This window comes from Accipiter gentilis, chromosome Z (genome assembly GCF_929443795.1).
Source record: "Accipiter gentilis chromosome Z, bAccGen1.1, whole genome shotgun sequence".
NCBI lineage: Eukaryota > Metazoa > Chordata > Aves > Accipitriformes > Accipitridae > Astur > Astur gentilis.
In genome coordinates, this window is record NC_064919.1 from 4,788,976 (window position 1) to 4,816,232 (window position 27,257).

Below are 27,257 nucleotides of genomic sequence, written 5' to 3' on the forward strand. Positions count from 1 at the left end.
GAAAGTCAAAGGGAGAACTGGATTTCATATTTAAGTAAAAGTAGCCCAGGGGAGGGGAAGAAAAGATTTTACAGAATATTCCCTTTCCAAGAGGAAAATCTTGCTTGTGCTTATTCCCTGCGTCATGTGTCTGTTTTTCTAGCAGAGGTAATAGCATCTTTGCGAGGAAGGCACCTTCCCCAGCACAGTGAAATCACAGACCCGCAGCGGCTGAGTTTATCTGAGCCTGTCGCTGTCTTTCTGTAAAATGTATGTCAAAGAGAAAACCTTTAGACTGTCAATAAGACTATGCCTTGCAAAAATCCTCAGTTTTTGTGCTACGGCAAGGCTTCCTACGGGATCTGGATAGAAGCAAATCGTATTTGTTTTAGGCTTGGTTTGTTGTTTGGAGATTTGAAAGCCTGGTTTATTCATCACGTCTCAAGCTGACCCCGTACCACAGCTCAGTCTAGGAGTTTGTGAAAAACAAAAGGAAAGGACATGCATTACTTTATTTATTTTATGACATTAGCAGTGGTCAAGCAAGGCTGCTCTGGCTACTAGAGCCCAGGGGAGGCAGCAGTACTTGTCCCTGCCGGGACTCAGAGGCACGGACGGCTGGAAGGGAGGAGCAGAGCCGTGATGGTCCCTGGACATCCAAGTGCACATTGCATCCCCCGGGGATCCGTGAGGCTGAGCCCATCTTCCTTACCAGAATCATCCACTTGCTTCACTGCTAGCTTGTTTCACTTCTCTTCTTGCAAGGCAAGGCTGACGGTGTAGACCTTCCTCCTTAACCGTTGACCTCCAACTCAGACAGAGACAGGCAGCAGTCATGAAACAAAAGGAGCTTTTTTTTTTCCCAACATGAGGGAGCCTCTGGTCAGGGCTACCTGAGGGAAAGGAGACTTGGTTCTCTGTCCTTTCTCATTAGGAAGGGGAGATAACGCTCAGATCCACCGATGTCTCTCCCCGCTCTTTGCCCGTCCCTCGCAGCTGGAGGCAGAGGAGGCACAGGCAGGAGGAGTCCTGTGGGACACTCCTAGATCTTCTTCATGGCAACGATAGAAGCATCAGGCAGGTCTACGTGTTTATAATATTCTGCTCTTGCCAGGCAGCACGTATGCAGACGTACACGCTGAAGATCCATATGCTTTCACTGCGTATGTTCACTGGCTGAAGTCGCTGCGTTGTTGCTGGTTAAATTTGAGTGAATCAGTCTTTTCCTGAGATCACAAACTGTCTCGAAGTGTTTTATGTGGGCAAATGAGCAACACTATGGTTAACAAAGTTAAAAAAAAAAATAAAAAATTAACACAGTGTGGCTAAGTTTAGGCACCTAAAGCCATATATAGGTTCCTAAAAATAAGTCTGGTTCTCAGAAGGTCATAATTTTTTGAGAACGAAGCTAGTAATTTAGGTAGCTAGATGTGAACTGAGGTGCCTGGGTTTAGCTAGTTGGGAAGTCACATTTTTGACTTAAAACCAAGCCTTTCTGCCTTTGGAGAATACATTCTTGCTGGATATGCAAGAAATTCATATGTACAGTGTTTTACAGACATGTTCTGTTCTTAATTTTTCCACAAAGAAACAATGATTAAAAAAAAAAAGTCTGTGAGCTTTTTTAAAGTAGAAGATAATTAATGTAAATCAGTCCTTAGAAACAATACAGGCTTATTTTCACATTTGTTTAGGATTAAGCTGCTTCCACAAAGTACTTCCACATGTATGCTAATTAGTTTTATAACAAAACCAACCATCCCACAATGAAGAGTGAAGACAAAAGTCTTATGAACCATGCCTTATTCAATCAACATTTATCTCCACGTTCCAGGCCAGCGGGGTCCCCTTCGAGGTTAGCTCCTGCTGAGTACTGTAGACTCCCATTGCTCAGCACCTGAGCGAGTCGGAAGACCTCTGGGTGCTCGGGAGCAGATCATAAGCATCCTCTGGGAGCACAGCAGGTTGTTTGGGTGCAGGAGGTCACACACATTCCTCCAGAGAACTGCTGAGGCACTAACCTTTGTTTCACAGTCCCAGCCATGCAAAACCCAGAGTTGCAATACGTTTATTCTTTGGCCTGATGTCGAGTTAGTAGTATGAATTGCTCTGGCTATTGCTTTTTCTTTTTTTCAGTATCAAAAGTGAATGCTTTCATTTTAATACCGGTCTAAACCAACTAAATGTCAATAGCATGTTAATACGGTTATTGCCATGGGGAAATTATATATTCTTGCTTTTTTTGACTTGCATTGTCAGTCTTTACTCCATTCCTGTTCCTGGGACCTGCTCTGTGTGGGATAACATCTCCCTGTCTCAGCAATTATGGAGTCGCTCTTGATGTGTATACTTACAAACGCATGCAATCCTAATGCAATAACCTTCCATTTTTGCTGGATTACTTTGCATACACCATAAATGAAACCTGATGGGATGTCATTCTAATATCTTTATTGTATATCTGACTCTAAGGATGCAGCCAAGTGAGGATTTGATGGCGAGGGAGTAGCAGAGCTGGGAGAGCCTTGTGGAGTCCATGCTGCTGGCAGCAGCAGAGAAGACATAGCAATAGCCTTGATTTCTGGTCCTGCCTACATGCTTAGCTCTGCCAGTGCAACTATTTATGTCTCTGCACCATAAACTGGATCGCTAACACGACTAAGTTTAAAGATAGCCTCTTTTCTGGAGGGGTAATGAAAGGGAAATTTCTATCCAGCCTTGCCCATGAAGTCAGCACATAATCTAACTGAGCCCTTGGAAAGCTGAGAAGCTCTTGCTGTCCAGCTTGGTTTCATGACCATGCCTGTAAGTGTAGTTTTTCTTGTGCACTTTGGCTGTCTCCAAATTTCTGGTTCTTTCATAACCTGAGCCCTGAGCACCCATCTGATATGTTGCCACACTATCAGTGATGCAGACAAGTATCTTTAATGGAAACCAGAACATGGGATCAGCTGGTGAGTGCATAGGTGTCACCTACAGATGGGCTACACCTGCCAGCAGGAACAACATCTTGTCTGGATGCTGTAATTTCACTTCTGTTTCCTCAGAGATCTTCTTTTGTTCTTTTGTAGCGACATCATTATTTGAAGGACCAAAGTCATACTTTACCACAGTTTTCTCAGGGCCAGGATAAGCAACTATACTATGGAAAAGAAACAGTGATGGCTGCTTTTTTTTCATACAGTTTGGTATGTCATGCTCATTTATTGCAAATTTAAGCCCATATCTGGGTCCTGTAACTGCAACCCACCACCTGAATGTGTCTGATTTCTGTGTCCAGCATGCATAGAACATAATCATATTTTGGTATTTTGATGGAGGTCAGTAATTATTAAAGATCATGTGCCACAAGTGCTGCATACACAAATCATATTTTGGGTGCAGATCAGGATATATAACTTCTTGTCAGAGTGAAGAGTGATGCTGCCTTATCAGACATCTGTCGATACTGCTATTTCTGAACTTCACTGGATGCTGCATCACAGCCACTTTGGTTTTTTGTTGTCAAAGCAATTTCTTCTGCAGCATTTCAGCTGCCTCTCTGCTTTTGGTGCCTGGTACTCTTTGCTGTCGGTGACTGGGTGGATGTGTTATTTCCAGCAGTGCAGCTCCCTGCCATAAGCACAAGAATTTTCTACAGAGCTGTTACGGTCTTTGAGATGTGAGTAGATATGCTCTTAGCATCTCCCATAGACCTGGCCCTCGGTGTGGTTACAGCTTATCAAAGCCAAATTTGACACCAAATACCAAAGACTGCAAAGGTAAATGAAGGTGTGCTCTAGTTCACTTTTGCTAGTTCAACGTTGAAGGCTGTCCCAACCGAATGGTATCAATAACAGCATAATTAGCTCCTTGAGAATTGTTCTGGGATGAATCCAGCACGCATCCACTTCATGCAACCTGTCATATCCAAATCTGAGGCAATTTATATCAAGAATGCATGGCTGAGAAAATTGCAAGATCGTAAAAGGGGTGTGTTAGCATTCATGCTTTTTTGGGTGATAAGAGACTGTAGACATGAGGGCTAAGGTCAAATAGAAATTTAAATAATGCTACTTCTGACTTCAGAAAATTGTACAGAGGATGTGAGAAGGAAGGTGAAGGAGAAACCTTTTGAGGCTACAATAGACAATGGCAAGTTGTCAGTGCTGGGTGCAGGGGCACGTTTAAACAGTGGGATGTGCTTACAACTTCTCTGTATAACAAATAATGTTTGTGTAATTAAAATTATGTTCTTAACTGCACATACTTCTGTATGAAGCTTTTTCTCTTTCTGAAACAAGAGCAGCTTTTGTTAGTGTACCTTAAGCTATTTCCAAACCAGCATAAATCAGGGCAGACGGAGCCCAGATCTAAAGAAAGGGTAGGGAGAGAGGTACACAGCTGCAGCCCGTTTGTGTGAACCGTGTGGATGTGCTTCTCCAGGCTGTGGGATTTGAAAAGTGGGGTAAAAACCATCTGCAGCCCCCACTAAACTTGAGTTTGTAATCTGAAACAGGAAGGGCTTTGCACAGGAGTAAGAGTGTTCCTCAGGGAGCTGTATGCAACCCAATACAGCACTCTCATAGCACATACTACAGTGGTACAACTTCCATGTATAAGCATCTCTTAGGCTGGAATTAATATTTCCTCTTGGCTTCCTCCTGGGAAAGTATCCATCTTCTACTGGAAGATCAAATGAGCTCTTCCATTGGATCAACATAACAAAAATGAATGAAGAATTTACTTCATTCTGCACAGGCAGAACTTCACCTGAATAAAGCAAATTTTTGGCCTGACAGGAAAAAAACACCCAACAAACCCTGGCCCCTTCACTATTTCCCCCTTTTTTTTTTTTGACAGGAACAGATTCGGCTGTCAGAAGATGAGACAAATTCCACTGCCTGAGAAATTCACGGACTTACTCAAGGTGTAGATCTTTCTAACATGTCCTGCAGGATTATTATTTTTTTTTTTTTAAGAATTAAATATTAGCATCAGTGTGTAGGCTGTGATTTCACAGCACAACAGGAATCCCATTGCAGCTTAGAATAGTTTTTAATCTTCTACACAGTATTGGAAACAGCTGGATTAGGGCGGACACAGCCTTGGAGGAGATCAGCAAAGCAAGGTCGTAAGGGTCCATTTTCAGAGTGGTGCATAGTGATTTAGCCACCCGACTCCCATTAGTATAAATCACTAAATCACTATACACCACTTTTAAATATAACCCCTAGAGTCACTTTCTTAAGAAACCTCATGGAGTAGTTTCATAGAAGTCTGAAAACCCTTTATAGCACTAATATTTGCCTTAGCCCACTCCCGAAATGGTATTCTTTGCACTACTGAACTTGATTAGTCAATTGAAAAGTCTTGTGCGGGTGTTTTGCACTCTGCCATTCATATTTGAAGTCGTCATGTAGGCTTTAAGTAAGACTTTAACAGAGAGGTGGAGTTACATGTTGTTCAGTTTACCTTTTTTCAAGAATGTACATTTCACAGCTTTCAGCTCTATGTCTGTGTGCATTACTGACGAGCTGGTGAATACTTGGACATCTTTCTGAATAGACTTAAGGCAGTAGAGAAGGAAATATGACTACTTAAAATGGAGCAACCATTTTAATTTTTTCTCCATGCTTAATGGTTAAAAACCCTAAACTTAAATCTTCTATTTCAAAGTAAACTGCTATCCACTTTTAACTAATAATACATTTAACTGCTTGACACATCAGCTGGAATGATTAAATTATGTAGCAGTAGAGATATCTCGGGAAGCAATGACAGGTGGTACAAACCTACCAACAGTAGTCTGAAATGTTGGAGGGGGGGGGAAACACTTTCAAATGTCAAGACACCAGCATCAGCCTCACTGTTTTCTCGTGAAATACAGTTTCTAGTTTATACACGCGTTTGCCATTCAATCATCATTTCTTGTCTTCAGTGCACCCTTTTCGGATCTGTGCAGACTGAGAGGTGTGTGTTTGTAGATGTGCACATGCATATACATAGGTGAGTACACGTAAGGACCAAGTCATGCTCTTGCTTCTCTTTGTCACATTAGAAGGATGCCAGAGACAAAGTGTGTTTGCAGGACGTTGCACCTAGCTTAGGCAGTTCATGCTGAAAGAGAAAGGCTCCACCTGGAATGAACACAAGCCCTTGCTGATAGGAACAGTGTGGTGTTTTTCCTTTCAGATCAGCCTGTGGAGAGAGAAGGACAGATAGAAAGACCATCATATTTACACTTCTTTCCTTGACAAAATTGCACTTCAGGCTTTCTGAGCTAATCCAGCCCCCCTGGGCATTTGAGAGTGTTTTGCTGCAGTTTTAACAGGGCACTGGGGTCTAGCCTGTGTCAGTGGTAGGTTAGGATTGTGCTGATAGTTAGAACCCCAGCAGAAGTAGTCTCTGTACTCTTTCTTCCTTTTCTAATGCTGCTGCTGAGGAGGGCTGGAAGCCAGTTTTTCTCTCAGTATTTTATTAGTCCAGAAGCCATGCATACATATGATTTGTTTGAAGCTCACCACTTGTTGGCAGGGGTCTCTGTGTCATTTTCAGTTACAGCAAGGCTGAGAAAACCAGTTCTACCACGTTGTCGAGTTATCCATAAGGAACAGCTCCAGAGTCACACAGAACCCATTTAGGACACATGAAGGTGCAAAGACACTGAGGGCTAGCCCTGGGTACTGATGCTGGACATATCTGCTGCACCGCTGCATTTTAGACGATTGGCTTTTAACAGGAAAGCCTCAGATGAATAAACTGGGTTCAGCCACACAAAAGACTTATCATTTAGCTCTTGAAGAACCACTTGTGCTTGCAGATGCTGTTGGATGTCTTTGCATCACATAAACCCAGCAAGGGAAAACTGCTGAGGCTGTCAGTCCTGATGAAGGCTGAGGGAGGTGCAAGCTGTAAGCTAATCCCCCCCTAGTACGTAACTGGATGTTTAGTGAAAGGCTGACATGCCTAAGTGCTTAAAGTACATTTCTGCTTCCTTCAGGGTCTGACTAACCTTTCTCAGTTGGCTGTTTGCTGGATTTGGAGCCACCGAAAGGCATGCCCACCAGGCAGTTGGGTGTCCAGCTGCTTCAGGCTGTACAGCTTGAAATGTCTAGTACAAAAGTATTGGACTAATTTTTCCAGGAGACGGGGGTGATCCAAGTTGGCTTTTCCATGCTCAGTACTAGGCATTATAGTTTCCTTTTCAATGGGGAGCCTGTTTTTGCATAACTTGATTTATCCAGCCTTATGAATCATGGGGTTCTGAGGAGACTCCTGGTCCTTGTGGAATTAAAAAGTAATTATTCCATTCCTCTAATGGGACTGGAAAAGACAAGTGTGGTGATTCATTTCCTATACTCTTCACTGGTTTTTGTCCTCAGAGGCAAGGACAGAACCACTCCTTCTTCCCCTCTGTGCAAGGCTCCATCTCAGTCTAACAAATATTCAGCAGCAACGACCTCCTGAAGAAGTGGTCCCCGAGTGACTTCTCTCTTTGCAGGAAGCCCACGTGCTCTCATTAAAGCCCTAGATATGACACATCCTCTAGATTCCTTTTCCCAATAAATCAAATCCAGCATCCATGAAGCCTAAAACTGTTAACTCTGTAACCAGACATAATCGCAAACAACCACTGTAACTTAATTTGTAATTTCTTGTAGGGATCATAGAAAACCAAGAATTATGTCAGAAAGAACCATAGGATAAGTTACCCATGATTGTCCAAACCTGGCACCTCCTTCAATTAATGCATAGGTATATTTTCCAATAAATATCAGACTGCTTTGATTTCTAGCATTATTTGTAGAAACTACCAAACAAAAATTATGATTTTGCTCAAGACATAAAGAAGAGGAATTGGATAGGCCTTTAAGGAATTTTAAACAATTGGAAATATCCCTGTCTACATGATGAGAGAAAAATACTACTTCTCTGCAGTGCAAGTTACATATTTAGTGGTTTCTCTACACAGAAAATATAGTCCATTAATCATGTCAGAATACCTCATTTAGTTTAGGTCTTTATGTCTAGCAAACCATTTAGTTTAAAGTAAAGATCTGTAGGCATCCTTTTTATGTTTGAGGGAATGCTGTGTTTCAATGTCAGAAAAATCCATGATTTTTTTTTTTAAAAAAAACCTTCACCTTGAATTAAAGCAAAACCTAAAAACAACTTTTTTTTTTTTTCCAAATTGAAATTCCACAGTATTCCCTTTAAAAATAAGAAACAGTAGAAACCATTTGGTGTTTCTGAAAGGAAATATGTTTCTTAGGCTTGCTAGGCTCTGTGGTTTCCCACAGGCTGACCTGGCAAGGCACTGAAGAGACTGGGATCTGGGAGGCACTGGAAACTTGGTGAATGTCCTCGGGATTCAGGAGCCAGAACTTCAGACCTCCCTTTTGGGCAGGCTGTTAGAAAGTGCATAAAAGCCATCAGTCTTCAAGATTGAGAGTTTGGTGGGCTGAAAGGAGTCCAGAATCTATTAACTCTTAGAATTACACAATGCAGTTAAGCACATCACCATGGATTGAGGCCAATGCATTGGTAGGAAATCGGAGGAGGGCATGATTAGTCTCCATAGATATGAGTGGAGTAAGGTCAGGAGGCAGAGTGGAGGCAGAGAAGCCAAAAGAAAATTTTGGTACACGTGTAAATAGGCGTAAGTGTATCATTAATTGATTTTGGTGGCAGATGGCATCTAACTATCAAAGCGGTGAAGATCTGAACGAGACTTCCAATTACATGCAGAGGGTTCAAAAAAACTCCTCGTAAGTTGTGGCGCTCTGGTTCTAAGCATTTAATGGGACTCTAATATGGCAGCACAGGATGGACTTCATGAACCGCTATGAACTTAGTGAACCTTGCCACCCTGTGTTCAACAAACTACTTCAGTTTCTCCAAGTCAGCATTTTCCTGCAATGCTGTTGTTAGATTTCCAGCTGGCTCTCCGTACATGCCAACATGTGGATGTGGCTACGGGGTGCTGACACCAACTGGTGGAAGGGGTTCAGTAGATGGTACCTTCTTCTCCACCATAGGAGGAGAACCCCTCTGCAGAGTTAGGCAACTTGAGGAAAACTTTCAGGTATGATAGTGGTCTTTATAAAGTCTTCTGCATGCAGTCAGGTCAAAGTTGTTAGGGCTCAAGTTCTGAATGCCATTGCAAGTGTGCAGAAAAGGCAGATTCATCAAAATTCTCCCTCAAACAGGGCAAACTTTAGCCATTCCTAAAGTTTCATTGTCATGACCTCTCTGTGCACAAACTCTAGGTGCTCTGTCTCATGCAGTCCTGGGGACTTGATAAAGAGCACTGTCATCCCTTTCTGCCTATGTGTTTTAGTTTGCTTCAACTGGAAATAAGTATGTAGGTAGTGGAAAGGAGAGGTGGAGTCGTCCTAACTTGGCTGTAGGTACAGCCTGGCTGGACACCCAGATCAAGGATTTGGAAAATACTCCACAAAGCCCTACAGCTTACATGTACCCAACGGGAATTTTGCATTCATTTTAGCAGGACATAGATTTCACCCTGGTATTTATAAAGTTGTGATGTACTAAATCTGTTCCCTCCCAGGGAAATTTAAGGGGCAATTTTGGTACCTTGGACCTTTCCTTGGAAATATTGCATCATCAATTGTATCAGTGATACGCCCTGAAAGAGTTTCTAACTCCTGTGCCAAACTAAGATCTTTACTGGTGATTCCTTACTGGTAAGAATAGGTTTCTTTTAATCTCTTGAGATTTCTTTGTCTTTGGTAGTGTCAGGCAATGGAATTTATCTTATTTGTTTGGCCATGATGTCATCTGTAATTTCTTGCTCTTAATTTAGGATTTCTAAGATGTCAAAATCTCTCAATTTGTGACCATAACAAAAAAATTAATACAACTGTGGAAAAAAATCTCAATAAAGTAGCTTGAAAGTAAAACCTATTTTTATTTATGGTATAAAACAAGCTCTACTCATTCTGTTTAAGCTTTCAAAAGAGGGAAGCTTCCAAAGCTGAGGTGCTCTTGTTTGCCAGCTGAGCCCAGAGGGGATGTTTCACTTGAAATTATAAACCTAACAATACTGGAAATGTTGGAAGAGCCTTAACAATAACATACCTAAATTGCTATTACATTCTCTAAAGTGTATTTCATTCTTTTAGGCTCTATGTATGAGAGACACTAGTGGAAAGAACTTTTCCATCATTTTATTTCCCTGTCCTCAATGCTTCATCCTTCTCTGGAGTGCTCTAAAAATACTGTTCTTAAATGGAAGGGCACACAGAGTGCCCTGTTAATGTTTCTGTTGTTCAATTTTTCTGTTACGCCTTTTCCTGTCATCACAGTATTCCCAAATTTGACAAGCAGCATTGTTCAGGACTACCTGATGTTCTGTGGAAATGCCCATACTTGGAGGGACTTATACAAATTCCTTGGAATATGTCAAAGTAATCAATTATTATAAGCAGTAATAGTTGCCAGAATGGCTCCACTGCAACAAAAACCACCTATGATCACAGTAGTGCTGATTATTGCATACTATTTGTAAACTAATGAAAAGCATATATTGCATAAGAAAATCATGATTGTGGTCAGTGTCTGGAAGTGTTTATAACAAATGGATATTTGCTTGTGTTGTGTAGATAAGGCCCTACTTTACATGCATGAACCTTGATTGGAGCCTTAAACCTTTGCCCAAAAAGCAAAAGTGGGACAACCCCTACTGAAGTCAGTGAAACCGATCTAACAGAGTGAAATGCATGCTTAAATGTTTGTTGGACAGAGAACTTCCATGAGATTTGTACTGGGATTGTTTAAAATTTTTACCTACCTGATCGATGCTTTTTTTTGCGTCATGGGATTCTTGCCCCCAGTGTTAACTTCTTTAGGCTCTTAATCTGACCATGACCGCTGCGTTCTATCATGAAACAGTCAGTTCCCTGATGCAGAAGAAGTCTAAGCAGCAACAAAAAGCAGTGAATACCATAAATACTATTATGATGCTGTTTTATCCCTGCACCTGTCATGATGGCAGATGAAAAGCAATGTGTTCCAATGATAAGCACATTTAGGAACCTGTCTGTCCATGTCTGGGGCAAACAAGCAAAACAACAAGTACAGGCTGTGCCCCAGAGGTGATGGGCTGTGGCAGTACATGACCACCTCAGCTGCCTTCCAGAAGCCTGGTGAATGGTGGGTGAAGGACGGCAACTCTCAATGACCAAAGCCACCAAGTACTTGTAATCTGCTGTCTGTGCAAGATGAACAAGAAATGAGGTAGCCAATTTATCTCCAGGTGCCTTTGGAGGTTTCATTGTCTCTTCTTTTGTTGCACTTTTTTATTCTTGGGAAAAGTTCTGGTTTGGTAATATCCAATAAATCTGAAATTAAGAGGGTTTTTTTTAAAAAAAACAACTGACCCTGATCTGATGACACTTTTGTTTCCCTGAAGGCAGCATGGATGTATTATGCTCTGTCCTAAATTTATTGATGTGTTATTTTTGGCAAGACCACCCATTTTTTGCTAAGAATTAGGCACATCAGATGTTTCAGTAGCCTAACAAATGAACAATGAAAGACTTAAGAAACTGGTCTGGGATCTCTTTTGATGTTAATCATGTTAACAAATGCTTGTTCACATTTGGTCTAGACCAAATCGTTACGTGTAGTGCATGTAGTTGAGATGAATGGGAAGGATGACAGCAGATTTGATGAATCCATTGGTTCTTTGTTTAGCTGGAAATCCAGCCTTGAAATGCAGGCTTGAGTCTTTAAATTATATTTTGAAGACCTTAAGAAAGCTATCTGCCAACCTGTGGTCACTGAGTCTTCCTAAGCAACACCTAGTGATGCCCATGGGTCAGAGTACAACTGGTCATAATTTTTTCTAGTAATTATTTTCTTGATGATTTTCTTGGTGAAGGATGTTGTTTTCACGGTGTTGAAACATTTTTAGAAGTGTCAATTTCAATGACATTTAGGATGAAAGAACACTGAAAGACAAAATTATGATAATGAATTGTTCTGGTTTGGCAGTCCCACAACTGAACATTTTGATTTTTCATTTCAAACTGCTTTTGTTAAACATTCATTTTAATAAAATGTTTAATGTGGGCTGAAACAAGGAAAGTCATAATGAAACATTCACCAAAAAAAAAAAAAAAAAAAAAAAAACAAACCAATTAAAAGAAAATAATCTTTACTGGCACTTTTTAAAAATAAGTATTTATGAAAGGGCTCTCAGAAATCTTGGTGGCCATTGAGACCTCTATGATTAAGGGCTAGTTTCTGGAACCAACAGCACACAGGAGAATGATGTAGATGGCATTGTGCTCCTGTCATAGCACAGACCAAATAACCTGATCAATGCTGGCATTAAGTACGGATGAAGCAGGAAGCCGCACAGGTCAGTAAACCTCCGTGTAGCCATAAAATGGCTATAACCCTGCAGGTGACGTAAAATGTTGAGCTGGTTTCTTCTGCCACTGCTTGAGGAGGAGCTTTTGTGTTGCCACCACTCTTTCTTCCATGTCACCAGTAATCCCAGGAGCAGCAGAGCAGGTCCTTCCACTCTCATCTCTTCTCTGCCTGTTTGACATCCTCAAGGGAACAGCCCTGTCCTGTGTTGGCTTCTCATCGGGGAGCGGCCAAATCCAGGGCTTTGTTACTGAGGAGCAACATATTAACTCAGGGATCATCTACCTTAGACCTTCTATCTTGGTCAAGCAGCTGTTCTTCCATGTTTAGCACACATCCAGAGCTCATGCCTTTGGATTTAAAGCAAGATGCTTCAGCTGTGCTGCTTCTGCACCGCTTGTGTCTTTCAGGAAAAATTTTGCTTTGTGCTGGACTTGCTGTATTTTTAGACTCAAAAGATTTTGAAATCATAGAGGTATTCATAAGGTAATTCCAGCGTCCACCCAACTTTGCAGCTCTCTTAACTGCAAGTGTTATGTTAGCCCTGCATTGTTGGATAGTTCTCACTTCTAATTCAAAACAATAAACCCATGGTTGGTTTTTTGCTATTAGAAAAAGCAGATGGAAAAGATGGATTGAATAGTGATTTATCTCATCAGTTTCCTGGTGTTTAATATTTTCCCTGCTACTTAATTTTTTTTGTGGTCTTTCACATATTGATTAGGGAAACTATCACTTATTCATGCCTTTAGCATGCCACACATATGCTAAAAAAACCAAAAAGCCCTTCTGTAGAAGAAGACTGCACATTATGTGCATTTATTTAGTGCATGGAGAAGTTTAAATTGACATCTGGATGTTCTGGTACCCTGAATCAAATAGATCTGTGAGATAAACATCTCTTTCGGTACCTCTCTGGTATATATTTTACAATGAAGTATATATTTACCCGTTGTCCCAGCCTTCTGCTGAGTCTCACGGTTGTTTCAATGTCCAAGCTCTTCTCATCTTCACATCTCCAGGAAGTCTCACTCTCCAATTTCCTGCTGCTCTTTCCTTATCAACATGAGAAGCAGAGGAGCATCTGGTTGGGGAAAAAAAGAGAGCTCGGTAGTCTTGCTGTATTTCTTTGGAACTGCATTAAAATGCCATAGCAGTATATGTATAATATGTACCCTAAGACGATCTGCTGGTTACATAAAGACTTACCTTGCAGAATAAAGTTGTAAAGGCCTGCTGGCAATATGGAGTTGAAGTAATATTTGTAAAAACACCATAGCTTCTACTTAAGCACCTGGAAAGTTGTCGAAACTTTCTGTGCTGCAGTTTCCACTTTGTTAACTACAGACAACAATGATTGCTTATTCTTTATTGTTGCACAGTATTATACTGTGAAGTAATGCTTTTTTTTTTTTCCTTACCCTGTAAATTGAAGGTAAAGTTTTGGCTTGTTTGCAAACATTTTGATACAAAATTTTGGATTTGAGGGGTAACATCCTTTAGAGCCAAAACTGCTTAGACGTATGATGAAAGGGACCTTTGATACAAGATTTTTGAGATAGTGCAGTCTGAAATTCTTGCGTTTCTTGTTTCACAACACTATGGTTTGGAAAATGCCAGCTAGACAGCCAGATTTATGTTGCTATTAGGTGTTTTAGTCTTCTGTGTCTTAATGGTACTGTTATTATTTTTTTCTTTAGGGAGGCACTTCATTGTTTTTTCTTGCATATCCCATACATGTGTGTACAGGTACTGCATTGAGAAAAATAATCAAGGATTTTAGGACATGTTTGGGTTTTGTTTGAATTGACATTGATAGCTCCTTCTTTTTCTTGTCTCTTCTTATTTAAATAACATTTGAAAAATCGCATAAGGAGGTATTCTTTGCTTAAGAGCAAATGCTCCCGCTTTCAAAGTGGTAGAAGAATGGCATGTAGAGAAAAATTCTTTCTCTCACTTGAGCTCTAAACTCAACTGCCATCAGGACAGATTGTAGCCAAAAATAAATATGGATTTCTCTTTTCTTAAAAGCTTAAATATTTTACCATACTAACTTTAAAAGAAAAGTGCTTAAACGTCTGTCTCTATCATGTTAACCATCCTTGTGTTTTTATCAGATTTCATGTAAAGGAGAAAGTGGTGGTGGGGGGGTTAACAATACTTTCCATGAACTTTGCAAATTTTGGGCTCTCCTTATGCACCATTCATGTGTGCAATTTTATATTGGCTGAGAGAGCCTATGCAGCCAGTGGATGTCATACGTACAGCTCAGGACTATCAAATTAAACTTGTTGGTAAACTGAGAAAAACCAGTAATAATGGTAAAAATGCATGAACTGCATAAACCATAGTGTGTTATGGAAGAATAAATTCAGTGCCTTTATATTCACTGAACGTGTCAAGTTTTTTGGTTTACTGATGTCACTTGAGAGCTTAAATTAGTATATGGGAGGTATTAATGTAATGAGAAAGCAGATCATATTCTGTGGATCGTTACATGTCACTGCAGCCTTTTGAACCTATCTCTGGATGTTTCTGACTGACATGATTTTTGCAATTAGTGACACAAATGAGGACACACAAATGCTATGTCTGCAGGAGAGAGGCTACTTTTTTTTTTTTTTTTTTTTTTTTTTTTCTCCCCAATTCTGGTGGATGCAGAAGGTGGGGGGAGCATCTGGAGCTTTTTCTCTAATCATCAAACCACACCAAGGTAAACAGCCTCCTTCCTATTCTGACTGGTGCCCTACCATCAGGACCTTTGCCCAGCCCTGGATCTGTCAAGGAGCTCTCCAGTTTGGTTGGACTGCTCAGAAACCTCTCTTTCCTTGTCTTGTTTTTTATGCCTGGTTTTGCACCATCTGCAGTCGTATGATTACTATTCCAGGCAGCATTTCATAAAATCTTTTTTGCTGCTTCTTTGTGCCTTGTGACTGACATCTCTTCACTTCAAGGGTGATTTTCCTATTGGCAAGATGAGGACGTGCCACACCAAGTATCACCTTCAGGAACAAGCAGTATAAGTACTATAATGAGATGGGTCTTTGCAGAGCCTGTAATTGGTGACAAGGCATGGCAGCTTCATATCAGACACAGATGTACAACACAGGGCTTATTAATGAGGCTGGAACATCACAGTCGAGAGCCTTCCAGTCACTACTAGACAGAAGAATGTAATATATTCTGCATGTTGTTACTATGCCCGGTGCCTCCAATTTGCATCACAAAACCTTTAGGTAGGCCAATTCAAGCTAATCCAGGATCGGATCCTGCTTCATTTTAGATGGATTATCAGCACCATGGCCTGCAATCCATCATTCTTGATCCCATCTCTTGTAGACCGCAGCAGCAATCATCTCAACTTGCAGATCTTCTCACTTTAATTGGGTTAGTTTAGTAACCCTTCTTGTATTAAAGTCAACTTGGAAAGAGATATAATATTTTCAGTTATGAAGTCCTAGAAACTGGCCATAGTAAGATTTGATTGTAGATCAAGAAATAGGATTTTCATCATATTAAGAAATCTTCATAGAAATATATGTGGAACAAATAATGAAATAAAATGATTAACAAAGAATTCTGCAAAGATACCCACAAAGCAATAAGGAATCTGATTGAAAATTGGTTACTTAAGTTGTTCTCTTTGCAAGAAGGACTTTGATGATTTATTATTATTGGGTTTGTGTATTCTGAGTTTATCTTTCATGTGCTTTTACTATTAGATGGAAACACACTCCTTTTTTAAAAAAACCAAAACATTCAAATGAGTGGAATTTTGGTTAGACAAGATTTTTCCTACTTTTAAATAATAATAGATGACTGTTAAAATATGTTCTGTTGTTTTTCCCTGTGGGACATTTTAAGGAGAAGGATTTAATGTATAAAGCGGGGGGGAGGGGGGGGTTGTGTCACCCTAAGTATGCTGACACTGTAAGTTACATTGCTTCTCATTTCTAGAAACAATATCTTCCACAAATTGCTTGGTGTGAACAAAGTTCTGTGGAAACCATATTAGGATCATGAGGTTTGGTAAGGAGAAATGGCAAAAGAAAGAAAATCTGATTCCAAAACACCTTTTGGTGTCAGTCATGAAAATCTTTGTTAAAGATCTGTCCCTGCCTCAGCACAAACATTCCCAGAGCATGCTTCATAAGAATTGTATCTCCAGAGTGCTGTCAATTATATTTAAAATGTTAAAATGTAAGTTTTGATTGAAAATACTGGGGGTTTTGTTTTGTTTTATTTTGCTTTCAAGAAGCTATGTTGCTGAAGTGACACCACTTGTGCCACGAGCAGAAGAGGAGCCTGCCAGGCGGCAAGCCACTGCACTGAATTCCTAATAATGACCAAATAACACTGCAGGCTTAGCCTACAAATTTCTCTTCTTTGCTGACACCAACATTTCAGCTGGTAATTGGGAAGAATTACACACGATGCCAATGTCATTTGTTTGTGGACAGTTTCATGGACAAAGTATTGAATGTCTTACTTTATCTAAAGCATAGATTCACTCAAAGCAGCAAAAGATTTGACTTTTCTTTCAGTTCAGCTTTCACTTATCACTTTCCTTTGAGGCTAACACATTCAGATTTAATACATTTTTGTGTGTTAATGATTAAAATAATGACCAGGAAACTCACAGTCCTTTAAGAGGCCAGATGTGGAAATGCATGTGGTAAATCCACATAATAAAAAATCTCTTAGTTCTTCTACTGGAAGCCAACTTTCTACTTTTTCTGTTAGCATTTTAGGGTTTTGCTTTATTCTTCTGGTCATGGCTGCGTTCTTGTCGTCTAGCTTCTCTTATGCTTTTAGCAATGCGTGGTCCTTATGCCCTGTAAGCTGTTTTTAATATCCAACCAATGGCAGAAGTGCAAAGTGTAGTGATCTAATGTTGCTTGGAATTTCTCATAAATTTTTAGAACAAAATCTGATTATTTTAAATTGAAGTTTGCATTAAATAATTTCTCAGTATTTTAATGAATTCCAATAGAATAGCGTCATTATCCTTCACAGCGAAGAGGTAATCTCTTCTCACATATCAAAAGCAGTACAAATCTATCCATTGAATCTAAAGGACCTTGACTGAAAATGTAATTTTTCAGGGCTGAGTCCACGTTGAATGACTTTGAAGGACCTGTCAAAGGATTTGTAGTTTATTTGTGAACGCTTGTGGAAGTAAAGGGGCTATGTGTAGCCTTTTAAATGTGGATATCACTTTCACCTATTTGAGCAGATGTAGGGCAATACTCAGGTACAAACAAGAAGAGAGGGAACACAACCACATCATGTTATAGCAGACACTGTAGCCAATGCCATCAAAATTTTAAAAGCATTCATTACAGCTTGGTTTTCCCTTTTTTTATATTCTTTCTGGAGGTCTTTGAAGGCTGAGTTCTTCTCCATCATGCTGTGTGGATATTGTGTGAACAAAATGCAGATGCATGCTAACCCCACAAAGACATGAGCAGAGGGCTGCCAAGCCACCTGGTGTGAAGACCTGCATGTCACGTCACAGGACAGGGAAGAGGCACTAAGCCTCAAAGAAAGAAGTAGAAAGGAGCATTCCTTTGGGAAAAATGACCCAGCTGTTCCTTGGACTGACCTGATGAACACTGCAGAAAAAAAAAAGCAATGCAGCTATGACCTGAAATAATTGTGTTTTTGCTGGTGGGCTCTAAATTGGCCCATTCTGATATTTTACCATTATGGCAAGAAGGTCCTGTAACGAGAGTTTTAAGTTCTTGGCAGCCCAAAGTGGAACTTGATTATCAACAGCAATCTTAACTTTGTTAAATAAGGACCACATTTATGAATGTGCTTATAACTGGGCAGTTTCCATCATGAAACTCCTGGCCAGGTTTTCAAAGCATATTAGGCCCCACCGTATGCCCAACAGGCTTAGCTGGTTTGTGAAAATCTGGCAGCCATTGCTGCTCTTCACTGCTTCTGAAAATCAGTGCCGTGATTAAATGGCCATCCGTCTTTTTCCTTTCTTTTCAGTTATAATTTAGAGTGGATTTTTCTATTGTCTTGTTTTTGTTCTCTTTTTGGCATATCAATAACTGTTAACTGAACACTGGCTTTGTTTTAGAAGAGGATAAACCAGTTGGTGCCTTTTAGCTTTTCTGAGTGTGCTAGAACACGATTGTTCACCTATAACGGCATACTTTTTTCTTTGCTAAACAACCACTTAGTAACAGCTGGTAATTCACAGATGGTGGCATAGGTTGAGATTTGCAGTCTGTTTTGTAAATATGGTCCTTTGGATTTCATCTGAGTCTCACTGAAGGTGAACAGGGCTGAGTGTGCAAAAAAAATCCGTGCATCCATGAGAGACTGGATTGGAATTCTTGAAAAAAATACTAATGTAAGGAGTTCCTTATTATAGTGCAACTTTTATAGATCACAGGAATGCCAACAATGTTACACTCTGAATAGTTTATGATTTTTTTTCCTCATTTTTGTGCTACTCAGTAGAGTTATGATGGGACAACCAGATATTTTCCTAGCTGTAGTTGCTCTTTTAGGTGCAACTTATTTTTCTTATCTGAGGAGTTGCACATGTAACATGGTAAACAGCTGTGGTACCACAGCAGAAAAAGTTTATGTTACTGACAGCATGACTTTATTATTGACAATTTTGAAATGGCAAGTTTTTTTAATACTTTATTCATTATAAATTGACACTTGGGTAAGGTTTCAAACAATTTTTTTTTTTTTGCTCTTGGCTTGATGTTTGTTTCTTCTTTGTCTCTGTTCACTTTGCAGTTCCACTTCTGAACTTACAAACTTATCCAAAGGCCATTCATAGAGTATTGAATTCACTACAATTCTGTCAGCAGAAGGTATTTGCTTGACCCGTTTGGATTATAACCTTCCTTTCTCTGCCACATCATCCATCAACCAGCCAATTATGTACATTGGAAAACAGACTGTCCTATTAGTAAAGAACTCCCTTCCCCAGCAATGCAGAAATGAACAGAAAACTAACTGATTTAGGACAATTTGTGATTTGTTTTTTACACATGCTTCCCTTGCAACAATAGAAAAATACACCATGCCAATCTAGAGGCAGGAGAGGAAGAACTAGAAGAAACATTAAAATTTTGCAAAAATCATGTCATGAACACAGGTTTAAATGCCTAGACAGATGATGTCCAGGACATTTTTTAGTTTTCTTTGATTATGCTTTAGATGAGTAGGAACAGGGTCAATAAAAAGATGCCACTTTTATATCATTGTAGCTCTGCTCATGCCAAATTATGCCTGTGCAATTCTACCTAGAGTCTGCAACAGGCTCAAATTCAAAATATATAGCTTTGGCAATTAGGAGAGAGAGTCCCACTTTCACTTTCTCCATCCAGGACAGTTTTTAACTGTTTCCTGCCCTGGTAGCAGCAGTGACAGGCCAGGTAGGACATGCCCCTCTCAGAATGGACTCGGTTTTCTCCAGGCACCAGTAGAGATGCGTTTGGCAGGATAAAATTACCCTGATAACTCCCCTGTGCTGAAGAAAGGCTTTAACCACTGGACGGTTGAATAAAGGGCTTAAATTTCCTGCAAGAAGGAAGATGACTCCTGGTAGCTATTCAGTATTAAAATCAGAGAATATTCAATGTGGCAGGTTCCCAAACGTTACTGGATCCTTGTGTAAGGTATTGAAACACCAGAAAGATTAATTTTATTTTTTGTTTTACACAGAAGGCTGTCCCTTTCTGGTACCCCTTCTTTGTGCGTGATGTATCTCATTTGATGGCACCTAAGCCTCCCTGTTTACTTATCTTGGGAACTTAGCCATATAATATTCAGACTGCAGAATCTTCCTTTGAGGCCAGAAGTTGGATATTGCAATACTTAGCACTGAGACATTTGCATATGGGGGAGGGAATGGGTGATATCTTTTTGGTTGCTTTTGAAAAAAACCACAACCAAAAACAAGTCTTAAATCACATAGCCACTACTTGAAAGCAGATGAACCAAATCTTGTGAAATTCTCAGCTCTTGGCAGTTATATTAGGTTCTGAGATTCGATATAGAGGGTCTTCTGTCAACAAATTTGTCACATCCATCATGGAGTGTATCCAGGGGATTAGAACTTTGAAATAAAAGTTTTCCCAGCCCCTGGCCTTCTTCTATGCAAAGACACATTTTTGTGCCTTTTTAGGAATACAAATAAGATCAAGATAAGCAGTAGGAGGCAAAGTCATAATGGAGCTTTGTCCATTTATGTAAGAAAAAAAAATCTGATCTCAGTGTTTGGCCTGGCAGTTACTGGAATTTGGGTGGAAGTTTTCCCACCTTCAGCTAATAGTTATGGAAAAATGGCTTGGATAGCTGTACAGCTGTAAAGCTTTTAGGTAAATTACAAACAATGTAGAACAAACTCAGGTTTGAAACTCTTATTGGATTGAGCAGGAGCTAATTAATGCTGGTTTCCTGGATACACTCTCCTTCCTTTAACTTTTTTCTGCTCGCAGTGCCTTAATCAAAATCTGCTGGCACTCAAAACAGAGACTGCTGTGCAGCCGTAGCAGTTCAGATGAACTATCTGTCCGGATGTGAACCTGGGGTACTGGTTGTCTTTGCCCTTGTTAAGTCTTGTAATTTGCTTCTCAGGGTGGGAAAGGAATTGGGGAGTGGGCAAGCCAGCAGGAACTGCTCAACACTTTGAGAGCTGCTCTGCTTTCAGAGAGGTTCTGCTGCAGAAGGAAGGAGGGAATACAGAGGCAGCAGAGGGGAAGCATATACAGAAAATAAAAAATCTTATTCTCCCTGCCCGCAGAAAAAAATAGATATGAAAACTAATGAACTTCAGAATTCTTCACAAGAACCAGCAATTGAGGGTTAGACTGCAGTAATCTCCTTCAACTAACCAAAGCTCCTGAAGATCAGTTGCCTATCCTGCGTAACACCACTTACTGCGCCTCCACTTTTTCAATGCTTTGTTTCTTCCTTTCTCTTGGAAACTTCAGATCCCATAAAAGACCCCTTGGAAAGCAGCTGGGCTGTACTCTGTGTAATGATGTTATTTTAGCTACTATACTTATGTCTTTCACAGCCATCCTGGCCTTCTTGGATTTTGTGTAACATGGACAGTCTGCTGCAGTGCCTTTGGAGAAATTAGCAGCAGTGAGACATCTCAGCCCTAAACACCTTGAAGGTGACAGTGGAGAGCAATTCCTCTCTGATACCTCAAAGCACTCCACATTTCCAAGGGTAAACAACAACGACAACAACAACAACAACAACAAAAAAACCAGAAAAGAATGATTTTACTGTCCCTTAGGTCCACAATATTCCTGAATATGGGAGAAGAAGACTCCCTGGGACTCTCTTAGCTGTGTTGGCTGAACTATAAATCTCAGGGTTTGCTGGACAACTTCTTATAAAGTCTCCTGCACTAGGGTGTATTATCGAGATGATAGGTTTCAGCATCACCACTTCATGTCTGTTATAGTTATAGCTCTGGAGGGCAGTGCTAGCAGTCTGCATGTGAACAGGGCTCACCCAACCCCTCTCTGGAGGTCCAAAACCTTGGGAGATGGGCAAGCTCTCTCTCATGCTTGGGAGCAGCAAGCCAGGAGTAGACTCCAAATGAATGGCGTTTTCAGAGAAGCTGAATTACAGGTCCGTAACCATCCTTGGGCAGTCAGTTTCTTTGGATGGGCAAACGTGAAATGACCTGTTCCCTGATGAAAATCCCATCAATGGCAAGGGTTTACTGTTCACCACAGTCAGTTCAACAGGTGAGAAGGTTGGGTTTTTTAGTCTCTCTAGTCCGATTTCTTTGACTGAGCACTGCCTTTTTTGTGACCAGAAACCCGTTTAAAAGTCTATTTATTTCATTCCCAAATGCCAGTAGGTTTCTGAAGGACACTCATGTGATAGGAAGAAAGACAAGTATGAGAGAAAGAGAAGTTTGGTGGATACAAACTAAAGAATGCATAAAAATTCAGATGATCATTTCTTTCATATACACAGAAAAGGAATTTTGCTAAATGTTGAAAAACAACTGAGGTGTTCTTGCTTGTTTGTAAACAAACAGGGCAGGGGTTGGGCAAAATTGCTGTTTTAAGCTCAGACTTTCTCAGGACTAGCTGAAGCCAAACCCAGGCAGCATTAGTTTACCCTTTTCACCCTTGACAGGATTACTGTTGGAAGCCATCCTGTCCTTTCAACACGATTGGAAACCCACATTTTAGATTACTTAATTTTCTTCTGAAACTGCACTGAGCATATCCAGCCTTCCTGAAAGTCTATTTTCATGATTTTAAAATCAACAGGAACTGCACAAGGTACCCCATCACAGATTCCCATGCTTTGGTGAAAAAGTGGTTTTGCTATCTCTTACAAATGCCTAAAAAATAATCTGAAAGAAATTTTGCCAAAACAAAAAAACAAAAAAAAAAAAAAAGGAAAAAAAAAAAGAGTCTAAGGGATTCACAAAGCCAAGACACATCCTCAAACCTGATTTAGCAGTTGTAAAACAAAAAAAAACCCCTTGCCTGGCTTCACAACTACCCCCAAACTGAAGAAGAAAATTACAGATAAACTGAATTAAGAAGTGATGAACCTAGTAAGTAAACAGAGGCAAGGTCCCACTTTGCCTCACATAGGCAAAGTATATTCAATTAGTCAAGCACTGTCCTGTTAGAGCAGGACACAGTAACCAGGCTTTGCACAGCTTAGTACTGGTTCTTGGATCTTTGAAAAAAACAGGTATTTTTGTAGATTTTACCACCACTATGAAGCTGTTTCTGAATGCAGTGTGCTGGAGGACAGATTTACACTACAAACCCTACCTTCTTACATGTGCCGATCTGCAGAGACCCCCCTCTGCCCCAGCCTCTTGTGTTCCCATCTGGCATTTGTCGGGCAGCTCCCAGCACTGACAGAAAAGGGCTTTTGTAACTGTTGGCAGGAAAACTCTTCTTGTGAGAATTTTCTGTATTTAGTCTGAAAAGCTCTGATGAGCTTGCTTATCATGGCACAGTTACGGCAACAGAAACTTTGCAGGTTTGTTCTTACCTTAGGGGTTATGGGGTTTTTGCCTTTTTTTTGAAATGTGCTATAATGTTCACTTTTTGGTTGTGCTAGAGAAGTGTAGCAGTTTCATCTAACCTTTATGAAAAGACTGCACCATCTTGAAGATTGCTTGTACCTCTTGTCCCTCTAGCTTCCTATGTAATTTTTCTGCAATTTCTTAAGCTGCCCCTTTCATGCACAGTTCAACAGTCTCACTCTATGCAATTTTGGGGGAGATCGCAATCTAACTCAACCAGTTCCTGGCACCAAAAGAAGTTCACAGTTAATGTTGGAAGCCATCTCTGCTGTGATCTTTTTTCCTCTATTAGCTTCTATTTTAATCCCAGATGTAGTTTTCAAGCCGTAAGAGTTTCATAAATATTTTACTATTCACACTCCTGGAAAAAAAAAAAAAAAAAAGTCCCTAGCAAGACCAAATGTCAAACCTATGTTTCAAATGTGGAATAATACTATTTGAACTAGTGCAAAGATGGAGATAAAGTTTAGGGTGACATAAACCAGCAGGGGAACATGCTGGAATAAAACCATCGCTATACGCTTGAGGAGCCAAGAGGGAAAACACAGGACCTTGCAAGTCAGATGTTCAGGACAAGGAAGCAGAGGGAGATCAAGCAGAGCTATCGTACCAAGCCCTTACCCAGAGGTATTTGCCAGCATGGATGAATGAGCACAGAGCTGGAGGGTGGCAGTAGGCGTGCGCCGTACTCTGTCCTCCTGGTGCGTGGAAGGGAGCAGCCAGTCTAAGCTGCTGTCTCCGTAGGGTCAGTCTCCTGTGGCAACAAGAAGAGTGGCAAAATTATCAGCAACATTAATAAACTACAGTTTATCTAAGATCACCCATATTGTTTTTAGTACTTTTTGTCTTCAAATATTGCAAACACGTTAATTCCCATGCATATTTAACTGCAATGACAAGAAACGTTTTTGAGCTGAGTAAACACATAGAAGAAGAGTTGGTCAAGAATTTGAAATCAGGTTAAATTTTAAGGATCTGCAACTCAGGAAGGATCTAGCATTTTTCCAACACTGGAGAAATCTTTCCCCTTCTTCTCTGGTGGTTCGCAGGCCACTGAGGTTTTCCAAACCAGAGTTTATGGCCCTGGGCTTAGAAACTAACTCTCTAAGAAATCTGGTTAACTATGGACATGCTGCTGCCTGTACATCATCTATGATAACTTTAGAATTGTCGTTACATGAATATTCTGAATATGAAGACACATATTTTATTATGCTTTGCAAAACAGATAATTACTACCATACTTAGGAATGAAAGGCAAAGGAACAGCTATTAATGGTGTAATGATTTACAGCCCAGCTTTGCTTCCAGACAAGAAGACTCCAAAATCGCATGACTATTCATTAAAACTTGCAAGTTCATTAAAGACATGGTAAGATTTCTGAAAGTCTTATTGAAAGCCAGCGACTCCTAAGGTCCAAATTTCAATGGGAATTAGGTATGTGAAATTCTTAGGCACTTTGTGAAATCCCACAAGGGCCTGTATAGAAAACAGAAAAATACTTTAGACAACTAAATACATTTACACAAACAAAAGCCCATGGCTCATAGCTGCTTAATGTCATGGTGGACTTCCCTGTTTAAACTGAAAATTCTTTCAGACCTGATATTTCTGCGTTGGCACACCTCTAGTCAGCCCTGGATTTAGCCCCTGCTTGGGACTCGCCAGGTTTCTGAGGGGCCGAAGAGTCTGCCTAGGCAGATGCTGACTATTTTGCAGCAAGGATCCTTTGGATAAAAAGCAGTGAAGAGCATGTGAGAGATGGGAACAGACTAGAAGACAGACCCGTCCTTTCTAACGATGTCTTACTTTTTGTCTTCTCCTATGTAGACAATCCGGAACAAGGGGACTTTGAGGTCTTCCATGGATGGTGCAGGGACTGGGGGTTTGAGCCCCATCAGAGGAGGGCAAAGAGGAAAGAGGATAGTGTCACTGTGACTTCTTCACGTATGGAGAAGGTTCTTACAGCCAGAGTCTGGTCTGAGAAAGAGGCAGCATCACCCCCTGACTGCTGTGTCTTGGAAGAACAAATGATGTTCAGCTCTTCCAAACCCAAATATGCATGCTCTTGGCCTTTTTTTTGTCTGGGTCTTGTGGCATGCTCTCAGTATGCAGAGATTTCATACCAGTTTCAAAGGGAGCAAGGCACCTTGCCACTATTAAATATCTCCTTTAGTATAGACATTTACTCCTGGCTTGTTTGAACAAATGCAGCTCTAAGTATCTTAGACCATGACTGTAAGGAAGAGTGATATAGGTCTGACCATCTGAAGTCTAGGACCTACAGCAGTCCCTGCCCTCTTGTGTGACAGTGTGATTGTATACCTGGATTTTGAGCTGACTTAGTATATCTGCACAATACTTTCCTTTGCACAGTTACACACTAGGTCACTTAGAACTAGCTTAGACCATTTTGCACTGCACCCCGTTGCAGACTCTGAACACAGGTTCCACAATATCTTAAGAGCCTTTGGAAATGTTACCAGTTGACTTAAATATTTTAATTAGATATTGCTTTAGGAGGTTATGGAAGATACTTGTTAAAAAAACCCACTTCCTAAAAAATAGGTACATGTATGTGTGTGTTTATTATTTTTGTGGGAAGGGGTGGGAAGGTGGGGCAGCCCCAAATCAGACAGCACTTGTGGTGTCTTAAAACAGCTTCACTGGAGTCATGTAAACTTGATTTCAGAAGAGCTTTTCCAAATCCCCTCGACTTGAGATTCTTGATGCAGCTCATGTCCCCTAGTTACATCTCTATCACTGAAGAACTAATCCGTGGTGTACCATATTTTCAAATCCAGTGGCTTGGGAACTTTCCTTGGGGCTTCTGCAGGGCTCTCTCATCTTTGATGTTCTGTCATTCCCCCCCCCCCGCCCCCCCCGCCCTTATTTTACATATGTGCTAGAACAGAACTGGTTAGTCCAACACATTTATGTCATTAGCAGAGGGTTTCTTTTTTTATGATGAGTGATATCATGTAATTTAATTGCTGGATTTCATAAGTAGGGTTAGTGATCTCTCTCTACTCCAGATCAGTAGAGATACCACAAGGATTCCTATCATATGGTGCACTTAATTATGATAAATAAGCAGGGATAAATTAAGCCTATAAAAGGCCCAGATGGATATTATATTTGCATCGTGAATGCATGCTATGATGAAAATATGGCAGTTGGAGGGCCCCTTTGAAGCAGAGCTCTGGATCCACACTTAATCTGTATTGTAAAAAAGATGTGAACAGTAAATTCAGCAGTTCATGACAAGCATATTGGAAGATTTTGGCTTCAGCAAAGAACTTCATTTTAATTTGTGTAGAAGAGAATGGGGGTGGAAATCTCAGGCATGAAAGGTCTGATAGGTTTAGCTGGCATGTAATTTTTTGGTCAGTTGCAATTGAGACTTAAGGTTGAATAAAACCAGACGCACTGGTGTTGTTCCAAAGTTCCAGGAAACCTACCTGATTTACAAGTGTATTTGTATTTGGACCAATTATGGAGTGCAGCCCCTACAATTGCTATGCAAGGTCAGGAAAGATGTGGTTCATCTTAACAATATGACTCCACTGGGAAACCAGTGGTTTTACTCACTTCTGCTCATGAATAAATTACATTTTTTAAAAATTCATAGGAGACAACAAAATCATAGGAAAAATAGCTCTTACATTTAGAAAGATAGCTTACTATTGGGAGCTGAACATTGCTGAACTTCTCTAAATCAAGTATAAAAATATCTTTTTACATCATTTTTATTTATATGGAAAAGCAAAAATAGGCAGACAGTTAAGAAGTCAAATTTAGCATTTACACAGCAACTCTGAGATAACAGAA

At 40.3% G+C, this 27,257-nt stretch overlaps 1 protein-coding gene across 1 annotated transcript in view; it reads left to right on the forward strand.

The window, feature by feature from the left end:
* Positions 1-17,030, forward strand: part of MBLAC2 (metallo-beta-lactamase domain containing 2) — a 270,688-nt gene extending 253,658 nt beyond the window's left edge. The window contains exon 3 of the transcript XR_007505072.1: positions 17,019-17,030. The gene's annotated coding sequence lies outside the window, so the exon portion shown is untranslated. The remainder of the gene's footprint in view (positions 1-17,018) is intronic.
* Positions 17,031-27,257: the final 10,227 nt, after the last annotated feature.